The sequence below is a fragment of the Urocampus carinirostris genome, chromosome 9 (genome assembly GCF_059441175.1).
Source record: "Urocampus carinirostris isolate Australia breed hairy pipefish chromosome 9, RoL_Ucar_1.0, whole genome shotgun sequence".
Classification (NCBI taxonomy): domain Eukaryota; kingdom Metazoa; phylum Chordata; class Actinopteri; order Syngnathiformes; family Syngnathidae; genus Urocampus; species Urocampus carinirostris.
In genome coordinates this window covers 35,332,380-35,350,191 of record NC_142357.1, presented here as the reverse complement: position 1 = coordinate 35,350,191, position 17,812 = coordinate 35,332,380, and the positions used below count along the sequence as shown (strand labels likewise).

General features: G+C 40.7%; 1 long non-coding RNA gene across 1 annotated transcript in view; it reads right to left on the bottom strand.

The window, feature by feature from the left end:
- Positions 1 to 6,115: 6,115 nt before the first annotated feature.
- LOC148360151 (uncharacterized) overlaps positions 6,116 to 17,812 on the bottom strand; it is a 33,233-nt gene continuing 21,536 nt past the window's right edge. The window contains exon 3 of the long non-coding RNA XR_015851432.1: positions 6,116 to 6,248. This is a non-coding gene — a long non-coding RNA (uncharacterized LOC148360151). The remainder of the gene's footprint in view (positions 6,249 to 17,812) is intronic.

Sequence of the window (17,812 nt, the reverse complement as noted above, 5' to 3'; positions counted from 1 at the left end):
TTCAAGAACCATTCATGGTAAACAAAAATATATATATATATATTGTGGCTTATTGTCAGGTTTTTCTGCTAAATGAGTTCATTAACACACTCTCTAATATGGCAGATCATTTTAGATGGATAGAGATAGATAGATACCGTAAATTCCGGACTATAGAGCGCACCTGATTATAAGCCGCACCGACCGCATTTTAAGAGGAAAAACGATTTTGTACATACACAAGCCGCACCTGTATATAAGCCGCATGCGCCCACATTTAAGCATGTAACACAAACACAAAATTAACCCAAACCCGACTTCAAGTCCCGCGATTAAAACTAAATATCCTTCATTAAAGTCCACAGTCCAAAAATCACAGCCGGCAAAATGAACGGAAAATGATACCGGTACTTACAGACCTGCAGAGTCCGGGTCCCGTTGAATGTAATCCAAGGGAAAAAGTGTATATTTCCAAAGGTAAGGGTGGGAAAAATATATCAGATGAACACATCTACTCAAGCGAATACTTTTTCTCTAACCAACTTTTTACCCCCTCTTCTTTCCTTGTTTGTCCCTCACCTTTAGCGGTCCCCACTTAAACTCGGCACCCCGCGTTTGTTTCGCCCCTCATTTTTCGTTCACCCGTGCAAAACATATCAGAATAAGTGTCTAAAATAAATACAAATAAATACATTAAAAAAATATACAGTTGCAAATACATATTATACATGGGTTACACATATTTACAAAGAAATACGGTACACCGAGAGAGTTTTCAAAGCTTTAATAATAATAATATAGCTTTCATCCCAAACGGTGGCTGTGACAGGGCAGTTAATGTTAGCAACACTCGAGCTTACGGCCATTCGAAAAATTACATAAATTGGCCGCATCACTGAATAAGCCGCAGGGTTGAAAGTTAGGGGAAAAAGTAGCTGCTTATAGTCCGGAATTTACGGTAATAGAAAAAAACAAATGTTGAGGATGGGGAGAGAGATTCTCTGTAGCAGGAATCAAAGTACTGATCAATAAACCTGGTTTTAAGTTAATAAATTTAAATGATCGGGAATTATTTCATAGCGTGTCAGTATAAAATATTCATGCCCACTTCCAAGGGCTATGTTATCTTTTCTTGCGTACGTTGGTCAGACGTAGGTGCCTTGCTTGGGTGAGTGTGTGTGTGAATGGGTAAGTGTAAAGCACACTGTAAAGTAATTTGGGAGGTCTTCAGTAAGTTGAAAAAGCTCTATAAATGCAGACCATTTACCTAAAATCTCAATAATTCAATCAGTTATATGTTTTAATAAATAAATAAAAAATGTATTCACCCATCAGTAGTGTTTTGGTTAGCATTAAGCTAGCAACCATTCGAACCATTTGTCCTGTGTATGTTTACAGCTGGAAACAAGCACCAGTTCCTTGTGAAGTTGGCTTCTGGAATCAGAAACTTTGCCCTCAACTCAAGGTGACAAAATCAGGTACCTGACGGAAGTGGCCATTGTTATTGTTTCCCAAAATCGCTTTATCCTAGCCTGGTACATAAATGTCTAAATACAGGAAAAAAAATGGCACCGACGGTACCTAGCAGGCGAAAGACGACGGAGGATCCCAATCTCCTCATCCAGAGCGCACATTAACACCTGGGAAAGTGGTAAGCCTGAGCTTTGGCAAAGCTTCTTAGAGCAAGGCCGTGTCATCCCTCTCCTGCAGCGCCGGGCGGGTCTACACCGGGGCTCCACTCCGGCATTACACAGGGTTAGCTACCGCCGATGTCGCCTTTTCTCAGGAGCTAAACGCCATACGGTCCGAATGTTATTGGGAGATGTTGTGTTTTGGAAATGCTGTTTTTTTAGGTGGTTTGGTTTGGATGATCAGTCCAATTCGAAAAGCGGTACGATAGCATGATACCCTGAGCAGGGTTGGGTAGGGTTACTTTAACTTGATCACTTTCAATTACTTTTGGATTACTCCAATACCAAATATGCTAATAAAAGACAAAAGAAACTATGAATAAAATGATGACTCACAACACGTGGTAAGCTTTCTCTCCTGGCTTTGATCTCTGGCAAAACTAACATAAAATGCGACAGAAACAAAATGAAAATAAATCCAAACAGCTTGCCAACATCATTTCTGCCGTTCCATGTATTCCGTTACTCGCCAAGCCCGCACAAAATTTTGTTTTATTCATTTTTAGTTTCTTCAAAGTGTGAGAGAGTATAGTAGTATGTGTGAGCTAATACTTTGTGTATGGTAATATGAGTATATAAGAGAGAAGTAGTGAGGGAAATCGGCAGTAAATATGAAAAAATATGCATAGAAAAATAAAATTACATTCATTACGCCAAAAGGTACTAATATCCATCCATTATCTGCACCGCTTATCCCCAGTAAGGTCGCGGGGGTGCTGGAGCCCATCCCAGCTATCTTCTGGCAGTGGGCAGGGGACACCCTGAACTGGTTGCCAGCCAGTCACAGGGCACACAGAGACAGACAATGCGCTCGCTCATTCTCACCAAGGGACAATTTGGACAGGCCAATTAACCTGACATGCATGTTTTTAGAATGTGGGAGAAAACCGGAATGCGCAGAGGAAACCCACACAAGCACGGGGAGAACATGCAAACTCCACCCTGGAGGTTCAATCCCATGACCTCAAAACAGTGCCGCACACGGGCTAACCACTGCGCCACCGAGCTGCCCAGGGGGGGACTAGTATCAAGTACAGTAAACGTGCATACAGACTAATGCAAGATAGCTTTCATAACAAAGGTATTCAAGTACTTTATGTTGGGGCGGCAGTAGCTCAGGAGGTAGAGCAATCGTTTTAGGATTAAGGGATCCCAGTTCAAATCCCGGCTTGTCCGTGTTACATGTCGAAGTGTCCTTGGGTAAGACACTGAACCCCCAATACCCCCAATAAGCAGGTTAGCGCCTTACATGGCTGCACAGATCACGGCCGCTATTGGGAAATGTGAAGCACACTGTAAAGCGCTTTGGGAAGTCATTGACTTGAAAAGCGCTATATAAATGCAGATCATTTCATTTCATTTCACTGTTGAACTGCGAATTTGCTGTCAAGTTGTCGTAAATATTTTAACAAAAAAATGCATACCAAGTCAAGGAAAAGTGTGTAAAGCTTGTGGTGTCAAAGACTAATCTCCCATAGACAATATATTCAAGTTCCTTATGTAAACATTGTAGAACACCTGTCTCTTGCACCAAACTGATCCAAGATTGTTTATCGAGGTCCGCTGTCTGACTGTACTACCGCACCGAGGTGCTTAGCTTTCAAGAGATACATTATGATAAAAATGCTCCAATGGTGATTAAATTCAGCTTTGCAAAGCATACATATCCTTTTCCACTTGTCAATATTCCCTTCAGGCAATGTTTCAAAGCGAAACGGTCCGCCTAAACATGTTTCCTTCCGCTTTTCCATCGCTAGCATGCTAGGCCACATTAGCCTGGGGAAACGGAAATGACTCTTCATTTGTCGGAACAGCGCGGCTTGAAACCCGGGGGTGTGCCCAGGGCGGATTTTAATCGTTGTGTTAAATTGAAAATACTAACGTAAATCGTTAACGTTAAAACACAGAGGAACGGTACGCAATCTTTGTGACTGTTCTTTACAAATGCCCCCACCTTCCTCTGCAGTGTGCACACAGATTCATTACGGAGCTCATAGTAAACCCACATTTTATTAAGTTGATATTTTATTTATCTTAGTAGCATTACTGTAAAATCGGTTGATTGTCTACGAAATTAAAAACTGCTTACTTGACAATCGGGCAGCACGGCGGCACAGTGGTTAGCACGTGTGCGGCACAGTTCTGAGGTCATACGATCGAACCAACCTATGTGGAGTTTGCATGTTCTCCCCGTGCTTGCATGGGTTTCCTCCGGGGACTCTGGTTTCCTCCCACATTCCAAAACTATGCATGTCAGGTTATTTGGCCAGTCTAAATTGTCCGTAGGTGTGAATGAGAGAGTGAGTTGTCTGTCTCGGTGTGTGGCTGGCAACCAGTCCAGGGTGTCCCCTGCCCACTGCCCAAAGATAGTTGGGATGGGCTCCAGCACCCCCGCGACTCTACTGAGGATAAGCGGTGCAGATAATGGATGGATAACTTGACAATCCTTATATAGTTGACCACAACAGTGTATTTATTTATATATATTAACCCCCACTTCCAAAATTCCCCAGTACAAAAACCAAAGCCGCATCATTGACATCAACTCCTCAATAAAAAAGGTCCCCCAAAAACAGTGTCTTGTGGCCTGTAACAAAAACCCATATCAGTACTTCTTTCCCAGTTAACACATAAAACGATAAAAACTTGTGTTATCCCCGCGGCATATAGCTTTGCTTAGCACTCGAGTGTCCACTTTCTGCAACATATGGCCCGTTTACACACCACTGCCTCTAGCGCTGACAACATTCACAATCTATATGACAACACCAAGTGAGAAAACACAGAATCTATTGGAATGGGCGCAAAAGAGAAACCAGCTGAAATTTTCCCCAGTTCAGTATTTATTTTACCTCTGAAAAGTGATGGGTCCCCGGGACTGGCATGCTCAAAAATCTATGGGTCCCAACAGAGATCTATGGGTCCCCAAAATTTTGTGTTATCGAGGTTGAAATTGTAAATCAGCGACAAATATATAATATAAATCTATCTATTAATTCAGTTTTAATCATCACAGTTAATTGGTAATACAAAGCATTTATCACTTCAGATTTTTCAGTTCACAACAGTATTGTATTGTACATTATTATATATTATATACCGGAGCCATATCCCCCTAGTGGGAGGTGGCTAGAGTCAGGAACATGTTCATATTTCTGACTCTTTCTGGGAGATTGATACAGAGGAGGGGGTTCCCAGCCCCCTCGCTCAACCCAACTGATGTGTTGGGAGTCATTAGGTGACAGAACCCCTAATGCTGAGCGCCAAGCAGGGAGGCAATGAGTACCAATGTTGTAAGTCTTAGGTATGACTCGACCGAGGTTTGAACCAGCGACCTCCCAGTCTTGGGGCGGATGCCCTACCCCCAAGGCCACCGAGCTGGTCCATTGTACATTATACAAAATAATATTGCTGAAATAATCATCTATATTTTCATTCAGTTTTAATTATCACAGTTAATTGGTAATACAAAGCAGTTTTCACTTCAGATTTCTCAGTTCATATATTCTTCGTGGTTTGCTAAACCGCCACAGTTGTAATGCCTTCTCAAGGTCCAATCCATTATCATTCCCTTCATAGCGTCACAAGGAATGTAATTTAGTCCATTTTGGCAGAAAAGTCCTTTTCTTGATAGTATTCTTTTTTTTGTTTTCTTTCGTTGAATCATTCGCTTCAACACACGTGTTTTCCTTGCCTTCGCGATCTTCCGAAGAATTTCTCCGCCGTTTTTTCGTGCCGGAATTATAGCCGTTGTTATGACTTTCTGCATTATGTTTCGACTTATTACTGACACTGAAGAAATTAACAATTTTGTGTTGATTTTCACCTAATACTAACAGTTTTTTCGGAGGCATACTTCTCTTTCACTTGACGACTACAACAATGACGTCATCTCGAAGCAACGAGATCTCGTTTGCCGAGATCAGCGTGCAGATGAAAACTCGAACCGCGAGACCAAAACAACAATGGCGGACCTGCCTGACGAAAAGGAGTGGGTTAAATCTTTGTTAAAAAAAAGTAATCAGGTAACAATGACAATTTTGTGTCAAAAAAGTTGCGTGCCGGGGACGCTTGTTGATTTGAGACTATGCGTCCCCGGCAAAAATGATGCGTCTAGGACGGAGGCAAACGAGAACACTGGGTTATTCACACGCGTGCTATAATTATAATCCCGATCATTACATGGAGCAGCAGGGTCAGAGCACCGGGTAACCACTGAACTCCCTCTTCAATCGGCAGGAGTATAGAGCCGTTTTCCGTCGATAATCCTTCAATACGAATAAAGGTGCAGGCTGGATACGGTCCATTCGGAGCCAGTGGGCCGTCTGTGCTAATTAGCTAGGAGAAATTGCCATTTTGTCCACACACTCCTTTCTCCGGATGGTAAACACGCCTCCGGAATCTGCAGCCCATTCGAGGAAATATTGCAGAAAATAACCGGAAAGTGGAACCAAATGAAACATTTTTTATTATATTTACAACAAAAAAACTGGAAATTAAGTGTTGCCCCCTATTCTCTCAGCTGAGCCAACTGACTCCAGAAGATCCCTGATGACTTCTGAATGATCCAATGTTGACCTAAATGACAGAGGGCACCCGTGTGTCATTCAGTCTTAGTTCAAACACTATAAGAACCATAGTACACACCAGATTCAGATTCAGATATACTTTATTGTCATTCTTGTACACGTGTATACAGAACGAGATGTCGATGCATCTGACCCGCACAGTTTCCTTGAATGTGCATATATAAATCAAATGTTGTATTGAGTTGGAGTATTGAAGTACTAATAATATACTAATTATAGCTATGTATAGTATTATACAGTAGTGCAAAGAGTGCAAGAGGAGCAGCTAACCAGATGTGCAAAATGGGCAGTCAGGTAAACAAGTCACTATACAATAACAATAACACTGGAGTACGATAGTGCAGAGGAGAACAGATGTGCAAAGGACAGGCAGTTCCGGTATAAAGTTGTGGAAAAGTTCAAAGCAGGATTGAGATACAATCATTTTTTATAAAATTGGCACATCTCCCGGAGTAATGTTCGAGCAATAATATAAAAATGGAGAGTGCATATAACTACTGCAAACTTACCAAGACCTGGCCATCCCTCTAAAAATTTGGCTCAAACAAGAAGAGAAACTAATCAGAGAAGCAACCAAGAGTCCCACGATCGCATTAGATGACACTAGGGTTAACATAGCTCCAAACGGCAGTCGACAGCCTGAAGCAGTGTTTCTTATCTGGTGGGCTGGGACCCAAAAGTGGGCTACGGACCCGTTTTAGTTGGTCGTGGGCCTTTGTTTTGGACAAAATAATGCGTAGAAGAGAGGTTTGATTATACCTCTTAACAAAAGATGGCGCTAATGCTCTATCGTTTCTCCCTGTTCAGTCCAACGGCGCATTTGAGAGGGACCACATCTCATTTGATTGTAATTTTGTTGGTTTTATTTCCTTTTTCCGCCCATATCAATGGGTATGCAATAAGTAAGTTATAAGGGGAAGGACAAGTGGGAAAAAAGTGACAACAATGATCGATACAATGAAGAAAACAAATGCAAAAATGGTGCATGGAGAGTCTGCCATTAAAGTGCCGGTGTAAGGTACAGTAAATAGTTTAAAAATATTATATTTTTAGTTTTTTAACAGTGTATTGATCTTTAATAATTAGATAATTAAATACAATCAATGTTTAGGTGCATGCGTTACTAATATTTTGAGTTGGTTTTAGCATTTGGCTATTTCAACGCAGTTTTAGGGGATTGCTTTATGGGATGTGGGCTTATATGCGAGAATAAACGGTACTCTAAGTCATTTTGGGTTTTGCTGGGGGTTTTTTGAAGGTCAAAATATAGTAGTATAGAATACTCTAAATTGCACAATCCCTTCACTGGATACATTTGAGAAGTGGACAGGTTTACTGTTTGGGTTGCAGCTTGTAATTAGGGTGGAATGGTGGGTTTTGAAGTCAGACCAGTTGAGAACCACTGGTCTAAAAGACTGAAAACGTAAAGGCTAAGTGCCTGGCACATGGAGACCATTCCCTAGCGGTAATGATGACGGCCCGAGTTTTGATTGATCACCCGCGAGACCTCTCGAGCACCTCTTCGGTCAAGGACGAGTACCGGGGATCTCGCCTGACCCGGACGAGGACTGGCGGCTCGGGGATGACTTAGCCTCCGTCGCAATTAAGGAAACCGGGGAACCGAGGGCAACTGCCTCACAGCTGCTCTGTCCGGCATCTGGGGATCCAAATATCGATTTGATAGATACTAAGCAAGTGCTTGTATTGGATCGATACTATGCTGAAATGGATGATATGCTCCTCCAGCAAGTTTCGTGTCTCTATGTAGATAGCGAAATCATTCTCCCTGTTATCCAACATGCTCAGCCACTCACAAAGTTTATGCCTGAGGGGGTAACTTTTAACCCCTATCCCTACCTGGCCTGCTGCTGCATCATGCCTGCCAGGCAGATGAGAGGATTAATTATATTATAATGACAAAGGCAAATAGGTTCACTCCACACTATGCTTCCTATTTTTTCCAACTACAGAACGGGACCATTTTTATGGCGATTTTTAATCTTTCGTAAACATATGTTGGCATAGAGAAGGATGGGCACCACCAGGTTGTACTTGCAAAAGACACACCACAGGAAAATGTGCCCCTAGTTGTTAAAGGATCCAACCGACGAACCAACCGTTCATGCATTTATCAAGACATATGGTTTTTAGTACATTGTGAATACAATTGTTTTTGAGACCTATCTTTCCATTCCTATATAGGTGCTGGGTAAAAATGAATATGTATCTTACATTTTCAGTTGCAGGAAGTTCTTCCCATTACAATTTATCACTGGGGAAACGCTACCTCATTGTTTTGCATGGCCCATAATAAATGTCCATAATTGATTCGGAATTCTTGCATTAAGACACATTTCATAGTTTAGCTGTTTAGCTTTAGCATGCACCGTTCCTTTTAGGCGCAACCTATTGGAGGAAATAGGACAATGTCGTACAAACTAATGCCAGCTGCTGTTAATCACGAGGGAAGAAGATATGCAGTGGCAAAGCAATGCCAGAGAGCAGTGTTAGCGTAATTTTTAAGCTGACTTGTTGAGAAACAGTGCAACAATGTTAAGCATTTACAATCAATTCACCCAAAACTCAAGAGTTTTTTAGTTGTGAGTGCTTCAGCAAGGCACGACTACATTGCCAAGTGCTGTAAGGGGGGGGGGGGGAGTCCCCCCACAGAAGGAAGTAAAAAAAGACAGAAACATAAAAAACTTTATGCTAACTCATAATGCTAACAACCGGGGTTATATATACATGCCGGGATCATCTTCCGGATAAATCACAACTCTTACAATTGCCGCGGGAATTGTCTAGTTTAATATTTAAAATCACAACATTAAAATTCAAGAATTATAAGGATTTCAAGCAGCCGTTGGAACCCTGAACACTACAAATGTACATAAACACATTTTTGGGTGACACGCATGCTCAATTTTAGGTAATCAACCTCCTCAAGAGATGTAGGCAATACAATTATTATTATTTTAAGTAGAGACACAATTTGAATGTAAACTTGCTAATCCGTTCCCAGGGTTGGGTAGGGTTACTTTAACTGGATTACTTTCAATTACTTTTGGATTACTCCAATACCAAATATGCTAAAAAAAAGACAAAGGAAACTAAATATGAATAAAATGACTACATTTTGTGCAGGCTTGGGGAGTAACGGAATACATGGAACGGCAAAAATGATGTTGGCAAGCCGATTGGATTGATTTTCATTTTGTTTCTGTCGCATTTTATGTTAGTTTTTCGGGAGATCAAAGTGATCAAAGCCAGGAGAGAAAGCTTACCACGTGTTGTGAGTCATCATTTTATTCATATTTAGTTTCTTTTGTCTTTTATTAGCATATTTGGTATTGGAGTAACCAGAAAGTAATTAAAAGTAATTCAGTTAAAGTAACCCTACCCAACCCTGCGATTTATACTACCGTGTAGTTACTTGATTCTGTGCCCAAATTCCCGCATCGGCCACCTCTAAAATGCGGTGCGATCTTGTGGATCGGACACAAAGCGCCACGGGCTTACCAGCCAGACAACACGATCGGATTTGAGCTAGGATGCCGCCAGTAAAGTGCTGCACTTAGAAGGTATTTGAGCGCCGCCGCCGGCGAGAGCGTCTTGAATATTTGATCCGGGCTCGTTTTTGCGTACAAGCTTTTAAAAAGGACGCCATGTTTATTTGATGGGGACAGAATGCACGAAAAGCTGCCAGAAGTTTGCTCCGGAAGGGCGTTTATATCGAGGGGCACTTTGCAACGGAATACGATTTTTTTGTTAGGGCCCCCGAGTCACCTTCGAGTTTTCTATATATTGACGCTAAAAGCAGATTGCGGGAATGATCGGGGACAAAAATGGAAATCTTTTTTAATAGAATAATTAATGTTAGGGTGAGTTTGGAAAACAGAAACAGAGTAAAAGACAGATTAATGACTTTTCTTTCTTTTCTTAATGTAAAAATAACCCAATGTAACTTAATCACTGTAAATTCCGGACTATAGAGCCCACCTGATTATAAGCCGCACCCACCACGTTTTAAGAGGAAAACCGATTTTGTACTTACACAAGCCGCACGTGTAAATAAGCGCATGAGCCCACATTAAAAAAATGTAACACGAACACAAAATTAACCCAAACCCGACTTTAAGTCCCGCGATTGAAACTGAATGTCCTTCATAAAAGTACACATTCCAAAAATCACAGCCGGGAAAATGAACGGAAAATGATACCGGGACTTAAGGTTTGATGCAAACCTGCAGAGTCCAGGTCCCGTTGAAAGTAATCCAAGGAAAAAAAGTGTATATTTGCAAAGGTAAGGGTGGGAAAAATATATATCCACTATTGTCCGCCGCGTCCACAAACACTCACCTTTACCGGTCCACACTTCCCGTCACCCCGCGTTTGTTTCGCCCCTTCTTTTGTATTCGCCCGTGCAAAACATATCAGAATAAGTGTCTGAAATGAATACATTACAAAAATATACAGTTGAAAATACATATTATACACGGTTACACATATTTACAAAGAAAGACGGTACACCGAGAGAGTTTTCAAAGCTTTAATGATAATAATATAACTTTCAACCCAGTCTCGAACCAGGGACCTTTCACATGTTAGGCAAATGTGCTAATCACTGCACCACAGAAACACGATCTGAATATATTGTTTATCAATCCCCCCAAAAAATTACAGTAGTATTTCTCATGATTTCTGATATTTTGAACTTGTTTTTCAAATGAAGCATTTATTAATTACATTTTTTTTCCAAACATAAACATACTTACCAAAATATGAATGAATAAAAACACATTTTTATTTAGATTTTTGATGATTTGAATATGGTTAAACAAAAATTTACATCAAATAAATTGAGTGATATTTTTCTCAATGTATGATAAGTTGTGAAAATTGTGAAAAATAAAATATATATATATATATATATTTTTTTTTTTACTGCTATATAATTTCTGTACATACATTTGTTCAGTATTATTTTAGTAGATAGATTTTTTCCGTCAAAGTAAACAATGGGAGTAATGGATTTCCTATCTTGGAAATGTTTTCAACTTGTTTTTCTAATAAATTTGTCACGGTTGCCATGGCGCCCAATTGGCCCCGCCCGGGTGGCGTCAGCTGCGGCTCGTTGACAAATTGGCTTCCCTTCTATTTAACCTTAGTGCTCTCACTCACCCTTTTTCAGTCCACCAACGAACCTCTGCCCCGCAAGACATGGGTTTTGACTGTTCGGTTCCCTGCCTGTGTTTCCTGTCTTGTATTGTTCCCGTCTATTTTGTCCTGTTTAATATCGATATCCAGTTTTTGTTCCAGTTTAGTTTGTCCTGTTTGATTTCGATATCCAGTTTTAATATCAATCCAGTCATTTTCCGTCCTGTCCGGTATCGCTCCATCTGTCCGATATCTGCTCGAAAAATTGGTATCGATCTCGTCGGCCTCTGGCTTCCTGTCATTCCACGCCAGACTGCTGCCTTACGTCTTCCACCCAATGATCAACGAGAGTTTGGGTTAATGTGCAGGACTGCCCCACTTCCCTTAAAATAAAAGCTTGTGTGAGAAACGTCACGCATTTGGGTTCTCTTCCTGTTCCGAGTCTTGACAAAAATACGTTCAGGGTGTCCCCTACCCACTGCCCGGAGATGGCTGAGATGGGCTCTAGCCCCCCGCGACCCTAATAAGGATATAATGAGATATATTTATTCAGAGTTCTTTTTTTTTGCTCATTTTAATATCATAAAAGTAAAGACTGTTAATAGTGCTTTTATTTTGGGGGATGCTTGACCACCCCCAATACTGGGTTTTTTAAGCCCATGTGTACATTATCTTTATAAAATTGCCGACCTGATTGGACAAATCGGACCAGACTAACATGGGCCTTTCTGTCGACTTTTACTTTGAAGACAGCCCGGGATTTTATCGAGGCAGATTAATGACAATAAAATGAAAATGAATGCGATCGTTCATCACTGGAGAAGCTTCTTTCGAAGGGAGTGGGAAGTTCACGCTGTGTTAGCGCCACGTCCCCACCGGTTGATGAACACATTTTTTTGTGTATATTTGGCAGCTCCGTTGCTATCGTTTCCAATGGCGCATGCTAGCACGGCGTGCGGCTGTGTCATGTAATTATGTCATTCATTGGTTTAATTAAGCCAAATGTAATTTCGGCATCTGTGGCCACTCGCTTGCCGTCGATGCCATATGTTGCATCCCGTCCAGTCAAATTGGAGCTCGTTCTGAAGCAAGCTCGAATTTAAATTAACATTTTGACGGACGTTGAAGGACGTCTCATCTCATCTCATTAGCTACACCGCTTATCCTCAGTAGGGTCGCGGGGGTGCTGGAGCCCATCCCAGCAATCATCGGGCAGTGGGCAGGGGACACCCTGAACTGGTTGCCAGCCAATCGCAGGGCACACGGGGACAGACAACTCACTCGCTCATTCACACCTAGGGACAATTTGGACCGGCCAATTCACCTGAAATGCATGTTTTTGGAATGTGGGAGGAAACCGGGGTGCCCGGAGGAAACCCACGCATGCACGGGGAGAACATACAAACTCCGCACAGGATGTCTGGAGCTGGATTTGAACCCACGCAGGCGGTTCCCAAGACATGAACTGTGCCGCACATGTGCTAACCACTGCGCCGCCGTGCTGCCCCGTTGAAGGACGTGATTCTTGTAATTTTCGTTTCATACATTTAATTCAGGCAGCATGGCGGAGCAGTGGTTAGCGCGTGTGCGGCACAGTTCTAAGGTCTTGGGAAACTCCTGTGTGGGTTAAAATCCAGCTACCGGACTTCCTGTGCGGAGTTTGTATGTTCTCCCCGTGCTTGCGTGGGTTTCCTCCGGGCACTCCGGTTTCCTCCCACATTCCAGACATGCATTTCAGGTGGATTGGCCGGTCCAAATTGTCCCTAGGTGTAAATGAGTGAGTTGTCTGTCCCTGTGTGCCCTGCGATTAGCTGGCAACCAGTTCAGGGTGTCCCCTGCCCACTGCCCGATGATTGCTGGGATGGGCTCCAGCACCCCCGTGACCCTACTGAGGATAAGCGGTGCAGCTAATGAGATGAGATGAGACATTTAATTTATATTTGCAGAAGCCACCACTAGAGGAAAGCTGCTGTTTCTGATAATACCTTATATTGGTACCTTCAGGGACACCCTGAACTGGTTGCCAGCCAGTCGCAGGGCACACAGGGACAGACAATTCGCTCGCGCGTTCACACCTAGGGACAATTTGGACCGGGCAATTGACCTAACATGCATGTTTTAGGAATGTGGGAGGAAACCGGAGTGCCCAGAGTAAACCCATGCAAGCACAGGGAGAACATGCAAACTCCACACAGGAGGATTCGATCTCATTATCTCAGAACTGTGCCTCACACGCGCTAACCACTGCTCCGCCGTGTTGCCCCATCTTTAGTCCTTGTTGCTTATATGAAGTACTGTAACACCTTGCTACTCCGCTTTTCGTTCTTTGAAGGGCCTTTTTTTGCAGTTATTTCAGTGTGTAATGAACTGCACTCGTGCGGCTACATTCAACTGTTGCTGCAAGTGGGGGGTGAACAGAGCATACATTTTCCCTTTACTGTAATATCCCCTTAAATGAACTGTACTAGTGCGACCACCATCCACTATCTCCAAGGCCATATGGCTTAGAATGGGGAATGGAAGAGCTACCTTTTTTGGGGGGCCTGGCGGCTCTTTTTTCCCTGTTATTTCCGCCTAAAATGAACTGCCCTTGTACTAATTGATTCCATTATCCACAATTCCGTATTGCTGTCAGTAAGGAACCTACCGAACGCACTTCTTTTGAGAAGTCTGCTGTTGTGGTAAGCATAAAAGGAAATGCAGTTAGGATGAGATCCATTATCCCTAGGTGACGATTTCCCAGAGCTGGGGCCATGAGAGCAAATTCGTGTAAGCAGTGTGGCTGTTTTTTCTGTTCTTCCCGCCTAAAACGAACAGTACCCAAATGGCAGCAATCATTTATCCCTGATCGCATATTGCTGCAAGCAGGGACCGTCAGAACGCACTTTTTACCGGCACCTATTTTTTTGCTGGTACAGTATTTCCTCCCAAAATCTACTGCACCCTCGCGGCCTTGATCTATTATTCTCAATCCATGCAAGAAGGGACAGCCAGAAGACAGCTTTATCAGGGAGTGTTCCACTGTGGCCAGCCTAAAATGAAATTTGACAAATATGTCCACTATCCCTGGTTGACTATTGCCGAGATCAGAGGTCGGTCGAGCGGTTTTAAAGAAAAAAAAAAAAAAAAATATATATATATATATATATATATATATATATATATATATATATATATATATTTGGGTTCAGGCCCCTAAAGTGTGCAATTGTGTCCTGCCTAAAAATACAATGTTTTGGCTGCAAACCATTATGCCCATCAACTATTGCTGAGAACAGGGGCCAGAAGAGCACATTTTTTGGGGGGTCGGGCCACTTAAGTTTGCCTTTGCGGCCCGCCTAAAATGAACTGCACTGCTTTGACTGCAATCCATTATCCCCAGTCAAGTACTGCTGAGAACAGGTTTAGCGACAGCGAATTTGTGTCATGCAGGGCGGCTCTTTATTTCTGTTCTTTGCATCTAAAATGAAGAGCACCCATGCAGATGTTATCCATTATCCCTGGTCAACTATCGCCGTGGGCCGGGGCTGGCAGAGCGCATGTTGAAAAATAGGGGGCTGTATTTAAGAAATTGCGGCAAACAGGGGACTACGGTAGTTCCAATTACAATGAACCTTTAGCTCAAGGGCACTTAGCATTCCCTTCTTCTCCCGGCGGCCATTAAATCCACTCTGGACAGCGCCATTTCTACTTATTAGCTTAATTGTCAGGTCATGTAAATTGGACGGATGACAGTGACAAAATCGGTGTCACAGGTAGATAGTTAGCCGCACTCGCTAACATCTGCCACGGCCGTGCGTAATCGTCAATCGCGAAATACGATTCATACGTCAAAGAGTTATGAAGCCAAAATTAAGACGCAGGATAATGAAACGAGCTTGCTCATAAATTATCAGACGTGGGGCTGAGGTCATGTATCTTTGCCGTGCGCATCATCAATCACTTTCAGGTCGGCCCCGTTCATTTATCGTCACGTGACGTTATTCTCATGAGTGCTTTCAAACGTCAACGTGAGGGGCCTTAAATGTTCGTTAGCAGCTATTGGTTGGTAAATCTTTGGAAAAAGAAAATCTACTTTCTTGATTTGTATTGATTCTTTGTACCATGGCAAATGATCTATTGGACCTGAAAGACATTTTCAGCTACTGTGTGTAATCATTTATCTATATATCTATATATATATATATATATATATATATATATATATATATATATATATATATATATGTATATACCGTGTTCTCGTTTACCCGCATCCCTGCGTCCTAGACGCATCATTTCTGCTAGGGACGCATAGTGTCGAATCAACGTCCAAACTTTTCGTTAGGCAGATCCGCCATTGTTGTTTTGGTCTCGCGGTTTGAGTTTTCTCGGCCAACGAGATCTTGTTGCTTCGAGATTACGTCATTGTTGTGGTGCTTGTCGTCGAGTTAAGGTGAAAAATCAACACAAAATTGAATTATTTCTTCAGTGTCCAGTAATAAGTCGAAACATAATGCAGAAAGTGATAACAACGGCAATAATTTCGGCACGAAAAAACAGTGGAGAAATTCATCAGAAGATCGCGGAGGCAAGGAAAACACGTGCGTTGAAGCGAACGATTCGACGAAAGAAAATAAAAGAATACTCCTAGAAAGAAAAGGACTTTTCTGCCAAAATTGACTTAATTATATTCCTGGTTATGCTATGAGGAGGACGATAATGGAGGCTGCATGTTCTGTGATGCGTGTACCCAGCGTGACAAAAAAACTGGATTGCATAAATCATTTTGCAATACGAACTTTCAGAAAAGCACATTGAATCGGCACAATGACAATGAAAACCACAAATTAGCTATGGAAATTCTGTTGGTGCAGGAAGAGAGAGACAAGTATGAACAGATACGACATCAAAAAGAAGACTTGGCCATGCTTTCACTGCTAAAGATAGTTAAGTGGATGGCAGTATTTTCAGTATTTTGTATAATGTACAATATTGTGAACTGAAAAATCTGAAGCGATAACTGCTTTGTATTACCAATTAACTGTGATGATTAAAACTGAATGAAAATATAGATTTACATAATTATTTCAGCAATATTATTTTGTATAATTTACAATATTGTTGTGAACTGAAAAATCTTGAAGAGATAACTGATTTGTATTACCAATAAACTGCGATGATTAAAACTGAATGAATATATAGATTTATATTACATATTTGTCACTGATTTACAATTTCAAACTCGATAACACTAAATTTGGGGGACCCATAGATCTCTGTTGGGACCCATAGATTTTTGAGCATGCGAGTCCCCGGGACCCATCACTTTTCACAGGTAAAATGAACACTGTATAATGTGCAACAATAAATAATTGATTATTTAGTATTGCCATTAATAAGAATTGACTCACAAAATACAAATAATTTTTTATGTTATTTTTAATGTGTATTTAATTTATTCTTTTATTTTTTTAGATATTTTTTCACCGCAAGAAAAAAAAATAAAGCATTGGCAAAACTAACTATGGTCTATGTGTTCTGTGGTATGACAAGTCTCCATTGTGGAGTACATTTATTAGAGCTGTAAATCTTGATTATTTTACTGAATTGCTTTTGATTTCACAGAAATGCGTAAAAATAATTTTGTAAAAATATTTAGCTCATTTTGCTCTCTTTCCAACTTTTCAAGTAGTAATGCTTTATTATTTGTATTATATTTATTATTTTATTATATTTTCAAATTATCTCTGAATAAAAAAGTATAAAAAAAACTTGATATGTGGAAAAGTATCTCATTTGGCCGATGGTAAATATTATATGTTAATGTAATTTGTTATATTTTAAAGATTTTAACTAAGAAGTATTTATTATGTTTCCTTTGTTTCCGGATTTTAATTTCCTTTTAGTAAAAATATACTATTTTATTTTTTATTAGAAATTAGAAATATGTTAAATATACATTATTCTATATTTTGATATTCATTAAAAAAAAAATTTTTTTAATTTTTCATTTTTTTTTATATTTGTTATGCCAAGAAAAATATGCAAAATTAGCAGAAGGATTTGACAGACCTGAAAATGTTCCAGTAAATTAAACAAACTGCTACAAAAATGTAAACTAAGAAAAAAGTATAAAATATATTAACAAATATAGAAATATTATTTCAATTGTTTGTGTGTCTTCCAAACTGATAAATGAAACAAATTGAAGTATTGTGTTGAAAAATGAAAGACATAATTGGGTTAAACAGAGACAACATTTCGCAATATAGCACAAACAATTTACTAACTTCCACCAAAAGCATCAATAAAATACCTTTTAAAAACAATATGAAACATTATTTTTCTTTAGATAATTTCGTGATACTGTCACAGTCTTGTTCCACGGACAGACTGAGGAGATAATTTCTTCCT